The 25129-nt window shown below is 26.5% G+C and overlaps 1 protein-coding gene across 5 annotated transcripts in view; it reads left to right on the top strand.

Moving 5' to 3' along the window:
• The window catches only part of LOC124418523 (homeobox protein 5-like), a 245940-nt gene that overhangs the window by 150520 nt on the left and 70291 nt on the right, over positions 1-25129 (top strand). For 4 of the 5 annotated variants that reach the window (XM_046945131.1, XM_046945128.1, XM_046945127.1 and 1 more), the window contains exon 3: positions 5346-5369. The exons of the other annotated variant lie outside the window; for it this stretch is intronic. The gene's annotated coding sequence lies outside the window, so the exon portion shown is untranslated. The remainder of the gene's footprint in view (positions 1-5345; positions 5370-25129) is intronic. 5 annotated transcript variants of the gene reach the window in all.

The raw sequence follows: 25129 nt of genomic DNA, 5'->3' as shown, positions 1-25129 counted from the left end.
AATTGAATACTCTACTATACACCCACATACTACAAGTTATTTTTAAATGAACCGGATTTAAAAGTTAATCCTTAGGCATCAATTTCACAATCTACTTCAACAATCGAGCAACACGGAAGAATAAGAGAATAAAAACAGGCTTGTCTATAATTTTTCGACAACTAAAAGTTTTCTTTATAAGTTTCGTGTTTATGGTTTTAAAAAAGTTTTGCAGTTGTTGAATTCCTCTTTACTTTATATTTTTAAAGAAAGTTTAAATGTAGTTATATAAATATATTAGTATATGAATACCGGTTAGCTCAGTTATGTCAGTCTACCGTTTTGTCACTGACTGACAAAAGTAAAATAAAGTTAAATTTTTGACTGAAGTCACAAATTGATGGTCATTTTTCTTTTTCTGGTTAAACTATTAAAAAGTCTTGTGAACTTTTCTATTTATTTGGAATTGAGATTTTATTTTTTCATTCGACGGTGAGAGGTAAAGAATATTTTAAAGTTTATGAGGTTAAAAGTTATTTTTACTTTTTGAATATTAAAGGAATTTTTTGTGGTGTTGGTGATGTGTAAACTTTATTTGAAAGCTTAAGTATTGTGTTGAATTGAATGTATTTTCAGACAAAAAAAAATTGTAAATATTGTATTATAAACTATTGTGATGTAGAGTATAATGAATAATCCGATTGAATTATTGCAATATATATACCGGCTAAGTATCGATTTCTAAATAAATGTAAACATATATAAGTATAATAATGAAATTCTTTAAATCTACATTTTAAATATTGTTCCATGACATTTCATCAAGTATACTTTATAATTTATGAATTCCTGACTTCTGACACTTCTATAAGCAATGTAACAGTTAATGCAAATATGTATGTAAGTATGTATGTACTAATAAAAAAACTAAATGTCGTAAAGTAAAGAATTTTCTCTCGTATTTACTTTACATTTAAAATGGATTATCAGCAAATTAATGATTTTTGATTAATCATTGATTTCCAATAAGGAAATTGCTTTTATTACAATGTTGCAAAAAATGAATTAATTTTAATTTAATATACACATACACACACTCTCATATATCCGCAACAATTTTATGTGCCTCAACGCTTAACTTCACATGAACGCACGGATTCATTCTCACACAATGAAAAAAAGTATACAATGATATATTTTATTGATGTAAGGGATTGCGGTTTATTTGTACGTGACCAAGTGGTCATACATACTGATGTACATATTACAAAAATAAAAAAAATTAATGCAAACAAATTTATATGTATACGTATTACTATACTATAATGTTAAATAATCCCTTAAGGTAATGAATAATGAGAAATAATTTGTAGCTTGTTGTTTTATTACATGTTCATACCATTTACAGAAACAAAAATTACTTAATTTTCTTACCAAAATTTTCGATATTAATTTATGTTTTATAATTATGCATACGAAATGCAATGACATTTTGCATATTGTCAATGTTGGACGAGAACGAAGAAGGGTATTCCATTTTATATTCTCGACTGAGATTTAATTTTGTCTTTCAATAAATGAAATTTTGAATACTGCCTATCTGTCTGTTAGTTAGTCTGATGTCTATATGTCTTTCCGACTGTCTGTCTGTGATATATGATTTGAATTTAAATAATTTTATAAGTTTTGTATGTCTGATGTTTACAATTACTTTCCATGCAGAATTCTTTACGAAATTAACCATGTGGTTGTCAATTGAAAAATGGTTCCAAATAGGTATATACAAGTGCTGAAAAATGTGTCATGCTTGTCATACATTCATATAAATACGCATATATACAGAAATCTGTAAATAAAATATAAAACAATTTTTAAGTTTATATATGAATGTACATATGTTTGCATATATAGGGCATTATTCATAAACAAATGTTTATTTTATAAACAGTTTATTAATATAGTTTTGTATGGAAATTTTGTTTTATAAACCTTTTATAAAATAATATGTTGTTTATGAATAAGGGGGATAAATTATAATCATTTATTAACAAACGGCATTAATTTACAATTATAGTTATTTTGTCTTCCGAATATACATATATGTTGATACATATTAATTTACATATTTGCCTATATGCTTAAGAATCTTCATATAAGTATAAAACATTTTAATACGAAAATGCGTTAATTTAAAGTTTAAATTATTTATTTTCTAATAAAATTATCAAAATTGTAAACCACTTAACAAATCTTGATAAAAACTATTCAAAGTTATAATTATATTCTCTATATGTAATTTTTATTTATGATAGATCGAAGCAGTAATTGGTTAAAAAATAGATCCTTTTCCTTACCACTCACATAAACAGATTGTAGGACAACCAAGCATTGAAAACAATATTGAAAATTACGCTTGATTATATGTAGAATGTGTTCAATTGGTGTGGCTTCACCAATTCACCATGACTACGAAAACAATAAAGACAATTATACAATGTTCAGAAGCAAAATGTTAAAACGTATCTATGCAAATTGTATTGTAATGCTGTCTGGAAAGGAAACGGAAGTGCAGTGAATTTTTGTTACAAACATAAAGTTTCTCTTTTTTCCAATTTTCGTCCACACTTCAATGGTTCTTTTTGCTGCAAAAGAAAATTTTATTTTTTCCTTTGCTTTTGTTATGCTTTTGTCATTGTGCATTACAAACAAAATGTTTTTCTTTAGGCCAATATTAAATGTCTAGGAAAATCGATTATTGTAATAAAATATTGATAGGCATATCAAAATAAAAGGTGAAAAAAGCCAGTAACACATTAAAATATTGATCGTAGGTCCAAAAAAGGGATTCTTATATTTTTATACCCTCCACCACCATCAGTAGTGATAGAGGGTATATATAGTTTTTCAACACCAACAAATGTACTTCTGAGACCCAACAAAGTATATATATTCCGGGTCCTTATCGATTTAGCTATGTCCGTCTGTCTGTTTAAAACACGCTCACGATAAAACGAAGCAATAAAATTTAACCAAATTCACCCAAAATGTTTTTCATTTTCCTAAGTTGTTTGGTATTGAAAATGAGCAAAATCGGTTTACATCGGGAAAAGTTATGAATCAGAATTTAAAACAACCCAGAAAAAATAACCATTTTTTACATTCTGATGTAATTTTCTTGAAAACTAAGTCCATGAAAATCACTACAAATTCGTTTCTATACAAGAGCTTAATCTCTGCGGAAAATCATATACCCCCCATACAATAATACATATTCTAGGAAAATAGTCTTTTTTGTTAATAACTTCCGTCGCAATGTCAATATCTTCACAAAATGGTACCAATTAAAATCGTATATCAATGGAATTCATTCAAATGCATACAAATATTACAGTGAGATGTTTTATTCGATCAGTCCATAATTGGTCATAGCTCCCATACAAGGTCCCTTCACATAAAGAAATGTTCACAAACTGCTTAAAAATTACATACATGAGAGATCTATTCAAATCAGATCTAAAGATGTAATCTCTTCACGTCGAAAAATATCTGCTGGAGTATACAATTTAAGTATTCTAGGTCCGTTCCTATATGTTTTATATACTGCTAATATTTGCGGATGACACCGCTTTTGTAAGCATACATGATAATAATTCAATAGCTTCTGAACAACTCCAGCTTCACATCGGCGAACTAGAAAAGTGGCTGGACAAATGAAGGTCAATGCAACAAAATGTACTCGCGTTACATTTACTTTAAGACGATAAAATTGTCCTCCCGCATAGATAAACAATATAAAAATTTCTAAACAAAGCCATGTGAGATATCTTGGTATCCACCTTAATCGCCGCTTAACATGGACTCACCACATTAAAGCCAAGGTTACACAAATAAAATTAAAATCAGCTCAAATGTACTGGCTAATTGGACCACGGTCAGCTCTAGACTTGGAGTACAAAGTGCTTTTGTACAAAACAGTTATAAAATCGATATCGCTATACGACATTCAACTGTGGGGAAGAGCCGCTTTATCTAATGTTGAAAAATAACAAAGAAAGCTGTGCGCACTGTTAAGGTCAATAACAGGTGTCCCGTGGTACATTCGCAATAGTAATATTCAAAGGTAACTCAATGTCCCCATAATACGCGAGGAGATCAAATCATCTTGTTTAACCTACTTGTCGAAACAAATGGATCACCCAAATCCCCTTGCCAGGGAGTTGCTGTCATTTGAAGGTCATATGCGACTGAGAAAAACGCAAACATAGGATTTTGCCAGATAATCAAATTATTGAGAACTTTGGTTAAAATTGCATTTGCAATAACAAGTTAGTTTAATTTAGGTTAAGATTTTAATACTTGTTGTAAATTTCTACATAAGAAAGATTCAATAAAGGATAAATAAGATGAAAAAAAGTATTGCTCTTATATACAGAAATATTACCATGAATTTTTTCCATAATTAGTCATAGCTCCCATACTAGGTCCAGGCCAAAAACGCTTTAACTGTATTTAACTAGTTGCATTACCAATTTGTGTAGAACAAAATTATATATGTATTTTAAAAATCCATAAATCTTTCACACACATGCATACATGGAAATTACTAAATATCGCTAAGCGCTATAAAAATATAAAGAAAAGGCGTTTGTAATGTTCAATAAATCTTTGAATTGTAAAAGATTTAAATCTTGGGACATGACAAAACTCATTTCTACAAATACTTAATAAATTAGAAATGTATTAATATAAAAGTAGGTAGTGGAGGGTATATAAGATTCAGCCCAGCCGAATATAGCACTCTAACTTGTTTTAAATGAACTAGTCATTAACGTTCATCTGCCTCTTAATAAATTCCACAAATATTCTCAAGACTTGGGTTTTGTATGGTATTAAACTTGTTTTCCTTTAAAGTTGATTCGAGTCCAAATATAGGGTCACCTTAATATTTACTTTAACGTTTCTAACTGGCTTTTAAATACAATTAGATTGACTTATTTCGATATAATTTTATTTATTAAACAAAATCTCTGCCAAATCTCTGACGAATGGGACCCTAATTGTCTTTACCACCAAATAACCGTACTTACAGAAAAATATTTCGTTGTCCATAATTTGCCTAAGTTACCTGACGTATCTATTTATATCGATACATAAAAGTGTTTTGAACACTAGTTTTTGGCAGCCATCAAACTTCTAATCAAATAATGTTTATTAACTTTAAATTGCATGTTAATTTTACAACTTTCTCATTAAATTTCCAAAACAGTAAAATCAATGACTTTACCTCAATTTATGCACCATTTGCTTCAATATTAAAACATAAAATATTTAAAGATTCTAATAATATTTTTTTTAATATTTTACAGATTACTTTGTAACCAACACAAAAGGTGAGTTTATTAGTTTATGAAAAAACCTGTGCAGATAAGTTAATATACTAGAAAATAACAAAAACAAAGATAAAACTTTTCATAAAATGACTTTTTAAAAATTCTAATAGCAAAAGTTTTTAGAAAACATTCTACAAAATATTTCGCAATATGTTGACATATAAAATGCTTATTACAAAAATATTATATGCTGAAATCTTAACTACAAGTATGTTGAAGCAATAACAGTAGCAACAGCAACAAAAGGTCCTAAATATAATTTAACATCACATAGGGTAAATGTACCAATAGTCGGCAGTTTAACTTTTTTCTCTTTTTCAAACTATCCCCCTAAAGAGTCGGTAAATGTTATTACGATGATTTTTAGTTATTTCAATTATGTGTTTAGTTAAGTTTTAGATCTATTTATCTTTTTTGAAAAACAAATAACTAGTTTTTAGTAATTTGTAAATTTTGTTAAAAACTCCACATTTTCCAATAGTCGGCACCAGTGTTCCTAACTTCGACAAAAAATGTCCCTATAGTCGGCAGTAGATTTTTTGTTCGAAAAAAGCATATTTATTTATAGAAAAAAGTGATATATACACAATTTTCCAAAGAAAATATTTAATTAAATTTTTTCTATAGAAATAACTGTAATAATATCGTTTTTTCTGTAGAAAAATATGTTATGAACATAATTATAATTGTAATAAGTGTACATAATAACATTTTTTTCTATAGAAAAAGAGTTATACATGCAATTTTCTGTACAATATTATATTTTTTGTTAGAGAAAAAAGTAATTTTTTTATAGGGAAAAGTGTTATATGTACTGTTTTTTAAAGAAAATCTTTTATAAAAATATGCAATTTCCTATAGGAAAAAATTTAACATAAGTTTCATAGAGGATATTATAATAAGAACACTTTTCTATAGAAAAAATGTCATACTAGGAACTTTCTATAGAAAAAAATGTTATACTCATAATTTTTTTTGTAAAAAGCAATTTTGTAAGAAGCAATTTTGTTAGAAAAAATTTCAATATGCAAAATTTTTAATAGAAAAAACTGTTATACACATATTTTTTGTATAGAAAATTATATTCTGTAGTAAAAAATTGTAATCTTCTGTAGAAAAAGCTATTATAGAAGTAATTTTCTATAGAAAAAAGGGTATACACAAAATTTTTCATAGAGAAAACTGATATACATACATAATTTTTTGTATCAAAAATTGTTATACATAAAATTTTCTATAGAAAAAAATTGTATACACATAATTCTCTATAGAAACAAATGTTGTACAATCAATTTTCTATAGAGGAAATTGTAAAATACATAAATTTTTATAGAGAAGTGTTATACATAAATTTTTTTACAAAAATAACTGTTATACATATAATTTTTGAAGAGAAAATTGTTATATAGAAATTTTTCATAGTAATATACCCAATTTTCTATAGAGAAATAATAAATTTTAGAGTGCCGACTATAGAATACGTATGATCGAACTTAATACCCAGTAGTCGGCACCCCTATGCCGACAATAAGAATTCATAAAAAATTGTGTTCCTAATGGCGGCAGCGATTAAAATTACAAAAAAATATATTTTTAACTAACTTTTTCACTTTAAATTGAATATTTCAACTGTTTTCTTTCATTTAAATCAATTTTTGTCAAATAAATCATTTAATTTCATATAAATATTCACTTGTTTAAGGTGGCACTAAAACTAATTTTTTTTTAAGAAAACTGACAGTACTACAAATGCTGCAAAGCTGTCACTAAAAAACGTCAAATATAGAGGAAATTAGTAATCCTACTTAAATTTACTCATTTCATAAAGCAAAAAGACCATATTTTCTATGAAATATAGATCAAACCTTAATAAATTTGTACAGCTTTTCTTATTTATTTACATTTTTATGTAAAAGATGCCGACTACTGGGTGATGCCGACATTAGGAGCATTTACCCTACAATAAACTTTAAATGACATACAGTAACAGAAATAGGAGCAAGATAATATATAGAAATATTTCTAGCCATAAAATCAACAGACACAAACTTATTCTGAAGTTCGTAAAACAAAAAATCAAAAACATATACATATATATGTATAAAAAGACCCTCAATCAGTTAAGAAACATTTAAGTTTAAACTCTTGTTATCAACGCAGATGGTAACATACTTAAGCAAAAAAAAAAATCAGAAAAAAAAAGTAAAGTAACTGCGTATATAAAAAATATAGTACCAAAACAAATCATATATACTACATCCTTACCCCTTACTCCTATTCCTTGCTACACATGCTGACATATTCAACTTAATACAAGTGCTTTATAGTACATTTAAAAGAAAAGACTGCAATATAGTCTTTATAGCCGAAAAAACAATATACAAACATAGGAAAAAAACTTTAAATCGATTTAGAAAGTAAAGTACTAATAGTCTTGTATATGTATGTATATATATAAACATATCTATCTATCTACTTGTTGTTGAATATCTATTGACTTTTTTCAAATTAACTTCATCAGCAACAAAGAAAAGTTCTTTTTCTTCTTAACTTCATGTTTCATCTTCATCTAGTGAAAGTTGCAAGTTTCTTTGAAAAGTATGCTTCTTTTTCGAAGGGAAGTGAATTCATGTAGGAAAATTGTCTAAATACACAAACTTATCGAAAAACTGTAGTAAAAAATATATATAGAATATGACAAAGTTATTTGTTTGATACAAACGACAACATTGTTATTGATAATTGCTAACGCCACAGCTGCATTTAATAATAGGGATGTTCACATGGTTGGAATACTTCTCACAACTCCTCTAATAATTAAAATTAGAAAAAGTTTATTTTATGCTGAATCTTTTATATTCACAACAACATAAGACCTAAAATTTAAATAAATGTCAGTCCTATATGTGGACTTATACGGCTCATTCGTTTCTTATCAGGACTTACGCATTCGTACGAGGTAATATGGGTTCCAAATGAGGGCATCCTGTCTTTAAATAAGAACGCGATTAGGACTCCCACAGGTATAACTACTAAGCACTATAAGACTGGACGTATGTGGGCCTATTAAATCACCATTTTTGGAACACCCCTACTACAAAACTAACATAATATAGAAAAAGTTTCTATTCTTTTTATATGAAAACTTTATGAACTAAGATATGTACATACGAGTATATATTAATGTTTAGATACGTGTCAATGCAATTATGATGAAAGAAACTGAAATTTCTCTGTAAAACCCCTAAAAAAAATTAAAAAAAAACAGGAAACCATATTGGAAAATCAAAGTCAATCGATGGAAATGAACTTTATGATTGAACATTTACTCTTATTTATGGGTTGCCAGCCATACAAGGTGTCAAAAATTTGTTGCTTTTTTTCAAATGCATGTATGAGTATTCATCCTTTCAATCCATCTACTTTGCAGATAAGAGTATGAATAATAAAATTCCCAAAAAAGCATTAATGCTGCAACTGCATGTTTAAGCTGTATGAACTCTAAAGATGTTTTCTGCCACATGGGGGTCGTTGATAAATTTGTCATTATCCGGTAACTGAAAATTTATGTCAATGGCAAATTTCGATTTCTTTGATTTTTTCAACAATGTGACAAGTATTTCGAATTGTCGACTTTTATGTATGTTCAAATGATGATGACATATAAGTTCATATGTATGTACTTATGTTGGTATGCTTGTATAGACTCCTACTTATATGTAGCAGACCACTTAATGTCCTATATTGGTCATAAGATAAATATTGTATGCTTCACTTGCATTCTGGCATCAGTGGCAGTTATAGTTTAACATATTTAAACATGATTTAAGTGCAAAATAGCTTTAAACATTTTCAACTTTTTTTAACTTTGTATTTAAGTGTGTAATATAGAGTTTGAATTGTTGTTTTGGTGAAGTTTATTATCATAAATATTCAAATTTTATGTATGTGTTTGCAAACTCATACTAAGTTTATTTAGGCCATTGGGAATTAGTTAAAAGTAGACTGCTGTTTAAAAGATAAATATACCTTAAGTTAAATTTATTTGTGTGTTATTTAGTTTATAACCACAAGGTTAATATTGATATTGTATTGGGTGTACAAATATTTTATTATACACATTGTAAAATTTTTAATTAATTTAATAAAAGTTGAAACCACAACTAAGAAAATCGAAGAACTTATTTCATACTATTTTTAAATAGAACATCTTTAAAATTCTTTGTATAGTGCAACTAAGGTTCAAAGATCTTAGCTCCGGTCTTTATTGCAAGAAATTGGTGATACCCGATATTAGATATTTGTCATATCCTCAGACCATATTGTGCTACAAACACACAGATCAATCATATCTCAACTACTCTAAAGATCACTTATTAAAGACATACTTCAAGAAAATATTTGTTAAATTTACAATACAAAACTTTCCTTTAATATTAGTAATTTAGATCAAGTTTTATTCTTCTAAATGCTCACCAAACGCCTATTAAGTATTAATATAAAAATTAAAAATCAGTTGACATTCAATCCTTACAATACCACCATCAGATATAATTTACTCTTGCCAAGTATTTTTCAAAAGAAATAAAAAAAAATAATATTAAACCCCTTAACCATAATTTCTTTTCCCATTAGAGGCTGCTACTTTATTAAGCCCAGACGTAGTTAACTCATTTACTGTGTAGCAAATTGCAATTGCTTCTAATCACTTAAACAACTTAAATATTCTTGAAATCTGTTAAACAGTCAAATACATTTAAACTCATTTCAAAGGTCAAAACATGTAACAATGAATATGTTGTTGCTTTTGTAAGAAATTGGCCAAAAGTCGCAGTACCCACCAGCAATACCACTACCTACCGTAATAGCACTAAACAAAGGGTAAAGTTAAGAAACTTTTTGGTTTTCTGTTGTATTTTACTTCTGTACATTCATTGTGTTGTATGTATTTTGCATATAAAAACTTTTATTGATTTTTTGTTTAATTTAATTTTTACATAAAGTTAACAAAATTTAAAACAATACCAAACAAACAAAGCTAAACAATTGTAAATTGTTGGCTTTTACCATTTCATTGCGGTATTTAAATGTCTCGAATGAAGTAAATGAAAAATCAGCAAGTTTTTTTTCACAAACAGACAAGGTTTATTTTCCAGAATGTTAGAATATAGAGAAAGTACAACAATGGAAGCAATGTAGCCTTTATTGCTGCCAATTTTTGTTTACTAAACCAAACGCACACACACACACACACATGTACAATCACTTACATTTACATACTTTAATATTAAATGACTCAGCAGCGGCAGTTTTAGCAAAGATTCAGAAATGAATAAATTTACGTTAAATTGAAGGTTTTGGTGGGTGGACAGTTTTGTTTATGAAATATTTTACTAAGCTCTTCAAATTCATAGATCTCAGCATGTTGTCTTGTGTACGTAAAGTGGAATAGGGAAAAAATATAAGTAGAACTTGTTGTTTAATATAAACACAGTGTTGTCACTACAGTATTTTTGTATTAGTTTCATTTAGTGAAAATTTGCATAGATTGTTATATGTTTTTATCGTTTTTTTTTTTCTTTTGTTTTCTTAGTTAACTACCATCCTCATTGTACAATATTTCAATGGACACCCTACTTTGTTTATTAAGTCATTTGTTATAGTATTGGTACCAATTTTAAATTTGCATAATATTTAAAAAGAATCTAAATAGTTTGAGTTATCAATAATTTTGCATGTACTTATATAGAAAAAAGAAATCGGCTAACAGTACGTATGAGTTTTTAACTAATTTTTTATGTCAATTATACGCAAACATTATTTTAATTTTGTATACCCACATCGAAATATTCATCTAAGACCCAAAAATTATATATATTATGGGTCCTTATTAAATTCTAAAACGATCTATCCATGTCCGTCTGTTGAAACAATGAGCCCAAGTAGAAGTAGCGAGCAATCTGAAATTTTACAAATTTAAAAATGAATTTTTAACAAATGCAGTTTGTTTGGTATTGAAAATGAAACATTGGTTTACGATTTCGCATATCCCACATATAAGGTCCCCTCAAAAAATGACTTTAACGTTCACAGTTGGCTAAAAGAACCTATAGAATCTATAGCGATAAAATTCGACATGAACATATTTTATAGGAAAAAAAGAAAAAAAATCTTTAGACATGAACCGGATGATATATGTACATACGCCTGGAACTATAAATTTTAAGGAGAACAACGGTGTCTTTTTTTTATTATTTCGTGATTTTATGTCCTTTTACAAGAAAACGGCACCACAAAGAAAAAAACTGTAAACGAAGTTTTGCCTTATTTAATCTCTAATTTCAGACTTATATCATCTGATTTATATATCAATAATAGTAGAAGGACACACAGATATGGCGAATTTTACAAGAAAGTAGAATTTGAATGCCCTAAGTTTGGTCCCTAATACACTGAAAAATCGCGCAAGTTAAATTCAAATAAATAATTTTGCATAGGTTTACTTTAAATAGGTTTATTTCATTCTTAATTATATAGTCCCAATAGTCCAATTGGTATGGTGCTAGTACGAATGTCGAAGGTTCAACTCCTGCCAGGAATTCTTAGACTATATTTCACAATTTCTTGTTATTTTTGTCAAATATAGATATAATTATGAATTGTTTTCTCCACAACGTTTTTTATGAGATTAAGCTTTAGTAAAAGATTTCTCTGTAGTGTATTTGAATTTTTTTGTAGTACAGAAATTCTTTATACAATTTTTGCAAATTTGTTTTAATTTTTAGTTTACCACAACCGCACTGAATTCCACAAAAAATAATTTACATTATTTTTGCATGAAAATTGTTTCTTATTCATTGTTCTTGTAATTATGCAAATACTTTTATACAAAAAATATATGTATATGAATATAGAAATTCTAATAAAAATATGTTCAAAAACAAGCTGTGAAAGTTTTAAATAATAAATTAAGTATTGTGCAAAAAGTTTATGCACTAAAAAATTGTAACGATTGTGTTAGATTTTAAAAAGATTATTCTATTTTCACAACTAGTTAATTTTTGATTGAGTTTAAATTTTATATTACTTTTTCCCATACTAAATAAATATTTACTTAAATAAATTTAATACATTTTGTTAAATAATAGTCTTTCTTTTCATTATAATTTTTTCAATAAATAAAATGTGATAACATATACCAAGTTCCTTAAACTTTATCTAGGTAAAATTTTAAAACACAACCAAAAGTGGAGATATTTCAACTGCATGATGTCAAACATTTGATTTTCTGCAATATGTTTATGTATACATACATGCAAATATCGCTCGTCTATTTTAATATGGCCCTAACTCCAAAAAAGTATAGTTTTTGAAACAACTGTTTTGACTGCTTATAGTTCTTTAAACTTTGTTCATCACTGTATAACTTGGAAATGGATTCGACAAACACGGCCACATATTTTATATAAATGTTTCAAAAAAAAAAAAAAAAAAAAACAATCATTAACGATCATTAATGTAATCAATATATTTTACAATCCCCTCTTCAGTTCATTATTTTATATAACTTCATTCCAAAAATGCCAAGCTTGATATATGCCTTTTTTAAACTTAATAAACGATATTCATACATATGCCCGTATAATAGTCATATTTAGGCATTTATTTTTTAACTTTTTTACAATATGTGACCGCCTCCCTCAACCATGCATTGTATACTCTTAAATATAGACTACAACTTTTAAAGTTTGATTTCAGTTCTTTTTATTTCTAAATAAATAATACCCGGTGTGCTTCGCTACCCCAATTGAAATTAAATATATAATAGTTCAAAAAATTATTTATATACTTCTATACTTAAAAAGTAATTCTTATTCTAATGCCTTGGGATATACAATATTTTTTTGTTTATAAATAAAAAACCCACTTAAAGATTTTGAACATTCGAACCACAATACTTTTCCAGATTTACAATATGTTACATATGAGAGATGTCAAGCAAATTATTGCAAGTTCGTCAATTTCTATCTATTTATGGACAATTTGAATTATCTAACAGTTTTAAGATATACGACATTTTGTGTTTAATTTATATATTGGCACCACATTTAAATTCCACCCATTATTTTCTAAATGTTCACATGAATGTCAAAGTTATTCATATAAAATTTGAAGATTCTAGCTCTAATAGTTTCTTAGATATACGTTTTTTCTATTTAATTCATGTCCCCATCAAGTCCCCATTAAAAGTTCACTCGTTATTATCTAAATATTCAGATGAATGTCAAAATTCTTCAAGTAAAATTTAAAGATTCTAGCTCTAATAGATTCTCAGATATACGAATTTTTCTATTTTATTTATATGTTGTATATGTATTAGTTTCCCAGATAAACGAACTTTTGTATTTAATCAATATAGGAAGAGCCGCTCCCCTCATGGGTAGTTCACCAATGTTTACATGGATGATAAAGTTATTCGTGCAAAAAATTATTTTTTTTTGTATTAGTTTCCAAGATAAAAAAATTTTGTTTTAATTTTTATGGGAGGTGCCACGCCCCCTAACGCTATTCCGCCCACTTTTTATCCTAAATAATCATATTGGCAATAAAGTAGCTTAATGCGGGCGTGACTTCTCGCCAACTTGAAATTTCAAAATAAAAAGTAGCCTATTACCTATTCCAGACATACAGGAATACGCTGTGAAAATTTTAAGAAAAACCGTTAAGCCGTTTATAAGGTTCAAACATACAAACAAATACACATTCAGTTTTATACATATAGATAGATATACATTTATAAAATAATTGTATATTACTTCTTGTTATGGAAAACGAAAACAAAATACTAGTAACAACTGCAACATCATCATATTTTCGGTTTATTCACATTCCTATATTTCTATATTCCACTTATTGTATTTTTTCCTTGTATAAAGTAGGCGTATAAAAAAATTCCTCTATTTTATTTTTGTTAAAAAAAATTAAATTCGTTGCCTTTTTGTTTTTTGGTGTCAGTAACTTCTTGAAATGTTTGGCGTATAGTTCAGTTTGGTTCATTATTTTTCCCCCTTATTTTTTTCTCTCAATTTAATACAAAGTTTTACATTGGAAATACCAAAAATATAATTAGAAAAAGTTTATTTTATCCGCTTGTATGATGCCTTGTAGCAAATTTTAAAAATAATTGTATTAAGTTTTAAAAATAAGTTTTAAGATGGATTTTGTTGTGGTTAAACATGATTTTAGTTATTTCATTATAATAAGATATATTTAAATTTATATTTGTATATATAAATTTATATTATGTCTGAAAATTAAACCTGTATTTAGTTACTAAGTATTGCTAATGTACAAATATTTAAAATTGAAATTAAATTATTTAAATACTTGTTAAAATACATACATATATATACTTTTTTAATATCGCAGCAAAAATAATAGTAAATGCTTGGGTTCCTATTTAAGTAAAAAAAACATGATTTAAACACTAGCGTGTTATTGGCGAGCATGGGTTCGTATATGGAAAGAAAGCTTTTCATAAAAATGAGTGCTTATGACCAATGAGTATTTCATGATTCGAATGCGAATTTTCATTGGTGCACTATATTTATTTTGAAATGCATTAATGAAAGTAATATGAATTAATTTTTAATATTTAAATTACTGTTTTAGCGTGATATAATTTAAAAATATAACGAAATATAAAAAAGCAATATTAAAAAATATTTTTAATTTATTTTGAATTACATCAAAATTCAGATTTAAAATACCCAATATAAATTAAAATCACTTAATCATTCAGCCAACTTGGTATTTTTTTCTCTTATTAAGCTGGATGTTAAAATGAATCTAATAATATATTTAATAAATAAAAAATACAAAAATCTTCTTTTAATATTTACTGTATGAAAAGCACGTTTCTTTTAAATTCTAAGAGACTACAAAATTATATTGAATAGCACTATTTCTATTATTGAGTTTCACATGTGTCAATTTGGTGCAATTTTTCATGCCTTCACTTATGATAAATTTAATCGAATTTTAGTATGTATTTAAAACGCATTAATTTGAATACGTACTGAAGAAATCATGAAAATATCCCTTTGTTGCGTATAATTGAAATTTATCTGAATCTTTTTCAAATATCACTCATACGCTCGAAGGAGTAGAACTGAATTAAATTAAAGTAGAACTCGACTAGGACTTTTTTTATTATATATTTTATTTAAGTTTTTCGAGGTACAATACATTGGATGGGTGATTACTATATTGATTGTTGCTTTTATGATTTTCATTGGGGTTGAATATTGTTGTTTGTTGGGTAAATGGTATATTGATAGTTTCTTGTAAAATTAACCGTTGAGGCATGGATTAAAACAACATACATTCATGAGTTTTTTAAAAATTGCACTGAAATAATGTAGACTTTTAAATTACTTGTCAATCGAAAGCAAAGGACAAACCTTTATATAAGTTAACAAAAGTTTATAATTTATGAATATGTTTAATTTGGCTGCAGCCACTTGAAGTACTTTCAGTAATATTCAGAATTCCACGTTAAACTCAATTATTTTTAAAATATTGTAATATTATATTTTTCTTCTTGAATACTTTTTTATATACTTTCGTGTTCATTTGTATATCTTTTTTATGTGTTTTAAAAGAAACGGATCCATTTATATGAAAATGAATGTAAAAAGAAAAGTACTTTATCAAAATCTACAATTGAATTATTAGAATAATACATTTTTTGCACATAATATTTTATATGATGAATTAAATAAATTACCAATACCAACCTAAAATAGTATTTTATTTTAACTGCTTTAAATGCGTTAATGTACAAAAAACTGCATCATTCTTATTTCCTAAAAAAAAATTATGTATACCGTAAGCTTTCTGATTTTTTTATATTTTTATATTATATACACAAAAAGTGGGCGTTAAGTGGTCGTGGTCAATATTTTGTGAGAATTTTTTATACAGTCAAGAACAAACTGTAGAACTTTCAAGATGATATTCTGCCGATTTCTATTTTTTCGCCGTCTTCTATGTAAGCGCCACCAGTGTGTCACGCACAGTTGAAAATGGTAGAAAAGAAGCATAAATACTTTTTATAAAATGTGAAATTTTGATATAATTTTTTTTCATTCCACTGCGAATGAAAGTGGAATTATCTTTCCTAATTTTCTTCTTCAAAAAAAGAAAATGACAACTTTTTCAGAATGAAACCACTTCACAATTTCAACGTGAAATAGGCAAAAATAATCTTTTGCATAATATCGGAAATTGTATTCTTTACAAAATAATGTAATAACGACGAACAATCATAGAGATATATGCAAAGATTTGATACTTATGACCTTTGACTTCCACTATCCCATTAGGACCGTGACTTTTAGATATTTATTTAGATTGTTTAGATGATACAGTATACTAGTTTTTGTATTACCGTCTTAAATTCTTCATTTTGGTCACTTTGTCCGCTTATTTTGATAGAATACGTTTGCAAAGGTAAATATCGCCCATGTTATGGATGTAGTGCTAACATCCCCTGCATGGTATTATAATTGGTCAAATATACCCTCAAAAGTCTCTAAACACAAATTTCAAACAATATCTTAATATCTGTACATAAAGGGGGGAGAATATTTCAATATAAAAATTGTTATCCAAAAAGTCCTAAGTGGAGTTTTTTTTTTTTTTTTGAATTGCGTGAAAACGCGATAAAAATTCGATTATTTTTAAAAATACATATTATTTACATTAGCTAACGAGTCCGAAAAGATACATATATTTTCTAAAGCAACGCGATACCACAAAACTACAGCTAATTTAACTTATTTTATTTTTTTTTTTTTTTCTTTATTTTACACTTTTAAATATAGTTAACTAATAAATTCCTATTAATGTATTTAATCTTTTTAATAGAAAATTCAAAACTAAGGAATAATAAAGTAAATTGTTAGAAATTAACTCTTTATGCACAAATTATTTTAGAATTTCAAAACAAGCTCCATAAAAATAACTCACAGTAGGAACGTTTGCGAGATAAGTAGTAATAAATAATTTGTTATAAGGAAATTATTTTATGCTGCTGGTTTGTAATACGTTTTAATCTTTTATCTAAATTCGATTAATTTAACAAAAAATGTTTAACTATTGAAACCACAATTATAAAAATTGTTCAATTATTTTTCATCATAAAACTATTTCCACTTTTTAATATTTCATTTACATTAATATATCATGTATATAAGTGCGAATAAATTGTCATTGTCATTAACCACTTTTCCCAAATTTAGCAAACAAATTCGTACAAAGAAAACAACTACATTTTAACTTTTTAATTGATATAATGAACAATTTGTTTATAAGTTGATGTTAGTTGTTGTTTTTATGTCTATCACTCTGAAATGTCGCAAAATGTTTATTTCCTTTTATTTTCTTTTTGTGTGAGATATCAAAAAGTGTGAATATAAAATGAATGATTATTTTGATGTGGCTTTTAAACTTGAGTGACAACTTTAGTGTGAAATTAAGCAAATATGTATGTGTGTGAAAACTAATTTTTAATAATAGGGTACATAAGAAGTTCTATGAAAATAAAATTTTGTTTCATTAAATCTTAAGAGGGAAAAATGTATCCGTTGTAAGAAATTTACTAAACTCTCCACACAATTCTGAGAACTTACGAAAGAAAATCTTCGAATTCATACAAATGAACTTCTGAATTTTATAATTACTTTGTTTAAATATGTGGTATGTATATTGCGAAAAATTATTCAATATTATTACAATTAAAATTTATTAACACTATAAGAAAATAATAAACTGAACTAGAACTAAACTAGAATTGATTTAACTTTAAAAATTAAAAAAAAAAATAAATTTTTAAAGCACTCATAAAAAGCGATAGGTTTAAAATAACAAAATTTCCGCATACAAAGCACAAATGTACTGATATGTGTATATACATACATAACAATACTCCTTCAATTATGATATTTCTTAAAACTCTTCTACCAAATCAAAAACAAAAGAATATTTCTCACATATTTTTCGCTTCCCATCAAAAGTTTCCCTCTGAATACACTTTCCCTCATTAGTTTACATCTCACCGCATCATGTTGATATATACATACGAGTTGAATTGAAAACATAAGATATACATGCGTACATATATACGTCGCACTTCTTTTGAATTTCTTCAATTTCAAAATGCTACAGAAAAAGTTTCAAATGGAAAATTCCGAATTGATGTTCACATAATATTTACTGCAACCAACATACATATAACAACAACAACAATTACAAACACAATATAACGCTTATGTCAGACAGTAACAGCAGCAACAACAATATTTACAAATAACAACAATAAACAATACAGAAAAAGAGTTATAAAATGATGAATTTTAACAGAACACCAGAAAAACTTTTTAAAACAATGAAGAGCCATTGAAGACAGCAGAAAGAGGGGTAGCAGCAGCAACGACAGCAATCATAAAAGTTTTTTTTTTAACTTTTTCTTTCATAATTTATATAACGAATATATATGTATGTAGAAGTCTGTTGATTCTTGTCACTAAATTTGGTGTCAATAATAATGAATATTCAGTTCTAGTTCAGTTCTAGTTCAGTTCTAATTCAGTTCTAGTTCAGTTCTAGTTCAGTTTTAGTACAGTTCTAGTTCAGTTCTAGTTCAGTTTTAGTTCAGTTTTAGTTCAGTTCCAGTTCAGTTCTAGTTCAGTTCTAGTTCAGTTCTAGTTCAGTTCTAGTTCAGTTCTAGTTCAGTTCTAGTTCAGTTCTAGTTCAGTTCTAGTTCAGTTCTAGTTCAGTTCTAGTTCAGTTCTAGTTCAGTTCTAGTTCAGTTCTAGTTCAGTTCTAGTTCAGTTCTAGTTCAGTTCTAGTTCAGTTCTAGTTCAGCTTCAAGTGCGCAACAATTCTTCCTTGCAAAAAGTATTTAAATTTCGGCCTTTTACTTTACACATGATGTCCTTTACATATTCAATTTTTATTTTAAAGTATATTAACAATGAAACGCGTCTTATTCTTTTAAACTAAGATGATGTATTTATATACGTTATTGTGTGTCTTTACGGGAAAGTACTTAAAGAACTGAAGTCTTACGGATTACGATGTTGTATTTAATTGGCAAACATTTAAGATTGACAATAAACAACACGCTCAAGTTTGTTCATTCATTTATTTATATTAACACACGCAGTTACATTTATTTTTTAAGTTTTATTTATTTCTCCTTTTATTTCAGCAGCAAGAACATTTACAAACAAATTAAAAACAAAAGAAAAGCAAATTAAATAAAAGAGAAAAACTTCTTATAAAAGCATAAAAAATATGTTTCATATCGATTTTTCTTTAACACTGTTTGTGTTAAATACTACATAACACTACATAGGTATATGAGATAAAAAATATTTCTTTGTTTGTGGCGTTAAAATATAAAAGTTTATTTTAATATTTAAAATTTTTTTGTTTCTCTTACTATATGAATTACATGACATGGTAAATGAAATGTGTACAAATGTATGGATTAATTCAAGCTGCTAAAAGACAAAACTAATTAAAAAATATATTTGGCCACATGCATGCGTTTAAGTATTAACCGTTAATAAAAATGAACGTTTCTCGTATTTGTACATAAATGTACATTAGGGTAATCACTTTTTCAGTTTTTGTGAATATCAAAATAACACAGCATGGTCTTGTAGAGCTCGATAATATGATATAATATTTTTGCGAATTTGAAAAAATATTAAAATAATTTTAGTAAAAATAAAAGTATTTAAGAAAATGTTGTTGTTTACACAAAATTACCTAAAAAAATTTTTTTGTGGTATATTACAACTCAAAAATAGTTTTCCCCTAATGTACATACTCCTGGTAAGGTTTGCTTTTTTATTATGGAAATTAATGTAATACAAGAAAACCATAAAAATGTGACACACAAAAAGAAAGATAAACTTACTTACACATAAAAAACTAAAAACTTAGCGACTGCATGAAACCCTACGTTAGCTATGTGCATTTATTTACAGACTATGCTAGTATAGTGTAGTCTATAGACTAGTCTTCAGTTTAGTCTATAGTCAAGTCTATATTCTATGCAATAGTTTAGTCTATAGTTAGTCTAGTCTATTGATAATATTTTAGATATTATCTAGACATTATTAGTGTTGGAAACAGTACCAATGCACAATGCTCTCTTCCATATAGTATTATTAAGATTCACATAAGTGATATTATTATAGTACATACCTATAAATGTATAATCGTGAAAGTATTAAGTTTTTTGACAGACAGTAAATACCGTAAAGTCATTAAGAATTAACAGACCTATTTTATTCATAATATTCGTAAAATTACAATTATTACATTGTCGTTCTGCTTTCATATTTTATAGAAATGGTTTATAAACTGGTGGTATGGGATATACATAAGTACATTCTGGAGGAAATGTTTTATAAATTAGGTATTCAAGATTAGTGAATGACAGATAGTTTGATATACGACAATCAAATAGTTAAATTAACTGGGATTTATTAAAGTTAAAGTTAAGAGTTTTTTCAGAAAATATAATAGTTATAGAAAATTTAGTCTAATTTAAATTTTTAACCATAAGCTTATTAGAGAGTAACACTATTTAAAAAAATTATTTCAAATTCTTAAAAAAAATGTTATTTCTTTCTAATTAGTAGTTTTGTTATCAATATTCCAATTTGCTTTGAAAAATGTTATTTTATATAATTTGCAAAAATATCAAACTAACAAGATTATGAATAATTTTTACAAAAATATTTTACTAACTTATACAATATGTAATACGTATGTTAAAATTTATTTTCCAATTCCCTGCTCAATTCTTAACAGGAAATACAAATACATACATTTTGTTTTGGTAATATAACCACATAAACTACAAATATACAAATAAATGTATGTACATATATATTTACTATAATACAAATATAGTTTCCAACATACAAGCATCCATATTAACAAATTTTAAAAAGGATTTGCACATAATAAAATCGTATAATATTGACACAAGATTTGACATTATTCAAATGCAAATTTCTGTATATTAGGGTGACAGTAAAAATAACTTTGTCTGATTGCTGAAAATAGAAAATTTACTTTAAACCTTTACCATAAATATATACAATACTATATCGGACGTGTGAAAATCGCTATTGAAAGAAATCTTAGCTTTGTTCAAATTTGGGTCATAGTTGAACTTATGTATAACGCTTAAAAGCATCTTTTAACAAATCAGATTGGCGTTACTAATAACCTTTAATAGTATTCGATAAATCTCTTCACATTTTTATTTGGTAAACAACGTAAAAACGTTACCACCCTAATTTATATGAAATTTTGTTTATAACATTTCATTAAAAATTCTTTAGAATGAAAGATGAATGATATGAGTGCTTATGAACATACAATACAAAAAATGAGAACAGGTGAGTTTTCATCTATTTCGGATAAAATTAAAGCTTATTCTTTACAAAATAAAAAACTATATTATTAATTGATATTTATGTTAATCTTGTTAAAATCCTAAATTAATACAATAATGCCAAATAGTTTTACATTTTATACTTTGGTTGTTTTTATCTTTTTCAGTATCTCTTTTCAAAAAGGGAAGTGGCAAAAATACAAAACATTTATGTGTTAAAACTGTATTTTGTAAACTATAAGTAAATACACTCTCATCTGACACCCTACATCAGCTGTGTTTTCTTTAAAAAAAACTCTTTTTTTAATGCATTCATTATGAATTTTATTGAATTTTTATATATAGATTTAATGTATTCAAGCAATTTATTAATAAAAAATTTTCTCAATAGTTAAAATATTAGCAGATAGCGGTCAGGGCTGTCAATATTATGAGGACTTATCAGTTAATAATTGATAATATGATGATATCTTAGTATGTTTGTGGCAGTTGTGATTTCTAAAGCTCACATCAGGAGGTCCGATTATATAAGGGCTAGTTGAAGTAATGTATCGATTTCAAAAGGTCCGAGTTTTATCAAAATAAATGTAAAGTTGAGGCTTTTACCTCGAGCACACAGTTTACATAGACAGATAAACAAATGAACAAATAGCAAGACAAACAAACTGACGGATGGACAGGCAAATTGAAGGACAGAGACAGAAAGAAATTCTGAGTACTTTTAGAAAATTAAACACATAATATTCTTCCCACTAGGGTGATGTAGGGGATAAATATTGCTATATGATTATGAAATTATGTTTAAATTTACATTCAAATCCTTTAGAATAGCCATCGGAATAATTTTCGGAACTAGGCTTTTTATGATAAATTATGGTTGGAATTTTTCTTCAATTCATTTTTGTTGAAAAAATTTAACAATAAAGTAATTTCCTTTAAAAGAAACTTTATAAAACATAGAGTCAATTAATAAGCGAACATTTTGAAATTTGGTAGAGTGATTTAGATTCATAAAAATACTTTGTGACTACTGTCATAACTCTACTAGTACTTTTAAAGTTCGCTAGACAAATACTTAAAATTACTGAAAACTTATCATTTACCTTATGTATTCCTTGAGCAGCTATAGTTCCATGTAATGGCGCTCGAAAGCATCAGCTAAATTTCCTTTTCCTCTAAATCTTATTTACTATTTTAGCCATCACATTTCAAAAACGATTTTCCAAAATCTCATGAAAACAAAATTCAAAGGTTTTAGTCTTTTTTCTCAGTACATGCCAAGGCAGAACTTTAATTTAATCATTTCTATCTATTTTTCTACTATTTTTATTTAAACTATAAAGTTTGAAGGGAAAAATTTTTACAAACACTCGGCAACAAATTTCATTACCTTTAAAAGTCATTTAAAAGCTTACAAATGACTAGAACAATTAAGACAAGAGGACTTATGAATTAGAAAGTGTGTCTATAACACATTTTTAGTAAGTTCTTATTAAAGCTTTTCTGTGTAATCTAGACGATATGTAGTAGTAATTGAAAAGTATGTTGTTAGGAAAGTAATTATAATAAAATTCATTACCTAGTTTTAACAGGATCGATTCAATATGGAAAAGTTTGGAATTAATTTGAATTATTATAACTTTTTGTTTAACATTACATTCCTTTATTCATCTGTTTACCCTAAATTGTGCAAATCAATCGTCCATATAGTTTGTAAAACTTCAATTTTATATTTTTTCCAGTCCCTCAACGAAGACAAAAATAAAATACCAAACAAAAAAACAAAACATCCAAAAAATAAATAAAAAATGGGGGAAATCCAAACAGACAAAGGATTGTTTCGTTATAAAGAACAAGTCAATACAAAGTATTGTATAGATTGGTTTTTATAAATGAATATTTAAAAATGACTTTTTGTTTTACTGACTTACACAAATACAACCCAAAACTAACACAAATACAAAAATACACACTTACATAGTGGATTTTCTTGTTGATCTACTTAAAGTTATCGAAATAAAAACTGTTTTATTACCCAATATTGTCTTTTATTTCTGTAAAGTTTTAACATAGAGAGGGATCTTAGGAAGGATTGTAACTTTCTGTTACATTGAAATATCGATATAAACTAATCTTTTGTTATGCGACAAATATTTGTAACTTTGTTTTTATTTATTCTGGATTTTTTTGTAATTTTGTTAAAATTACTTTGCTTTGCAGTTGAACAAGTAGTTATTTTAGACAACTGTTTGCTATATTTTTAAAGAAAGCTGCAAAACAAATTTATTCACTTACCTGATAAAATACTTTTCTATTACTTTTAATCTTTAATTTTATGTATACCTAACTTGTCAATTGTAAGTAAGTACATCCTCTAAGGTGGTTGTTATTATATAATTTTAAAGGTAAATATTTTTTTGTTATTTTCTTAATATTTCGTTAATGATTTTGTCTCGTCACTGATCACCTTTGCACTCAATTTATGTTATTTTTTCGTTTGTATCTTAAAACATCACTTTGTTTTCTTCTTAAAATTTCATTATTGTTTGCCTATTTCTCTAAAGAAAAGATTTCCCTTGAAAGCCAAACATAAGCCAGCAAGAAATTGTATGATAATAGATAGTAGCTCCATTCCTTGAAAAAGGGTTAAAAATAAAAAATGTGGAAAAAAGTATTTACATTTATTTACAAAAAAAAAAGATACAACTTAGACCATCAGACATAAAAGAAAATTTTCAATTTGTTTGGTTTTAAAATAAGTAATTTTAAAGCTACATGATACACAATTTCAGTAATTCCATGTCACTAAGGTATTTGCTTTGGTAAATAAAGTAAAATAATATTATATACATTTAGACATATACATATTATATGTTTTTAGAATAAAATGTTTTAACAAATACTATATCAGACACAAAAAGGATTTTAAATGTGTCACAGTAATTTCCAATTAAATATTTCAAATCCCTGCCATGTGTGTAAAGAAAGTACTTTTTGTGTAATTTTATAAGTAAATCGATTTTTTTGTCTTAATTTTAAAGTTTAGTTCAAAAGTTTAAGATTTAAACAAAGTAGTGATTTTTACTTACAGTGGTCTATATCCGATTATAATAAATACATTTTAATGTTTAGCTAGATGTTATGCATACATCAATGGATCTACATGTTGCTTTCATGGTTAGCTTGGGAATATATGGGATCTATTTTTGTTAAGCATACAAACAGACGTTGATTGCTTTTCATTAAAAACTGATTATAAATTAGAAGACAAGTC

The sequence above is a fragment of the Lucilia cuprina genome, chromosome 2 (assembly GCF_022045245.1).
Source record: "Lucilia cuprina isolate Lc7/37 chromosome 2, ASM2204524v1, whole genome shotgun sequence".
Taxonomy (NCBI): Eukaryota; Metazoa; Arthropoda; class Insecta; order Diptera; family Calliphoridae; genus Lucilia; species Lucilia cuprina.
The sequence above is the reverse complement of the archived record's forward strand: the minus strand, read 5'-3'. Positions and strand labels throughout refer to the sequence as shown.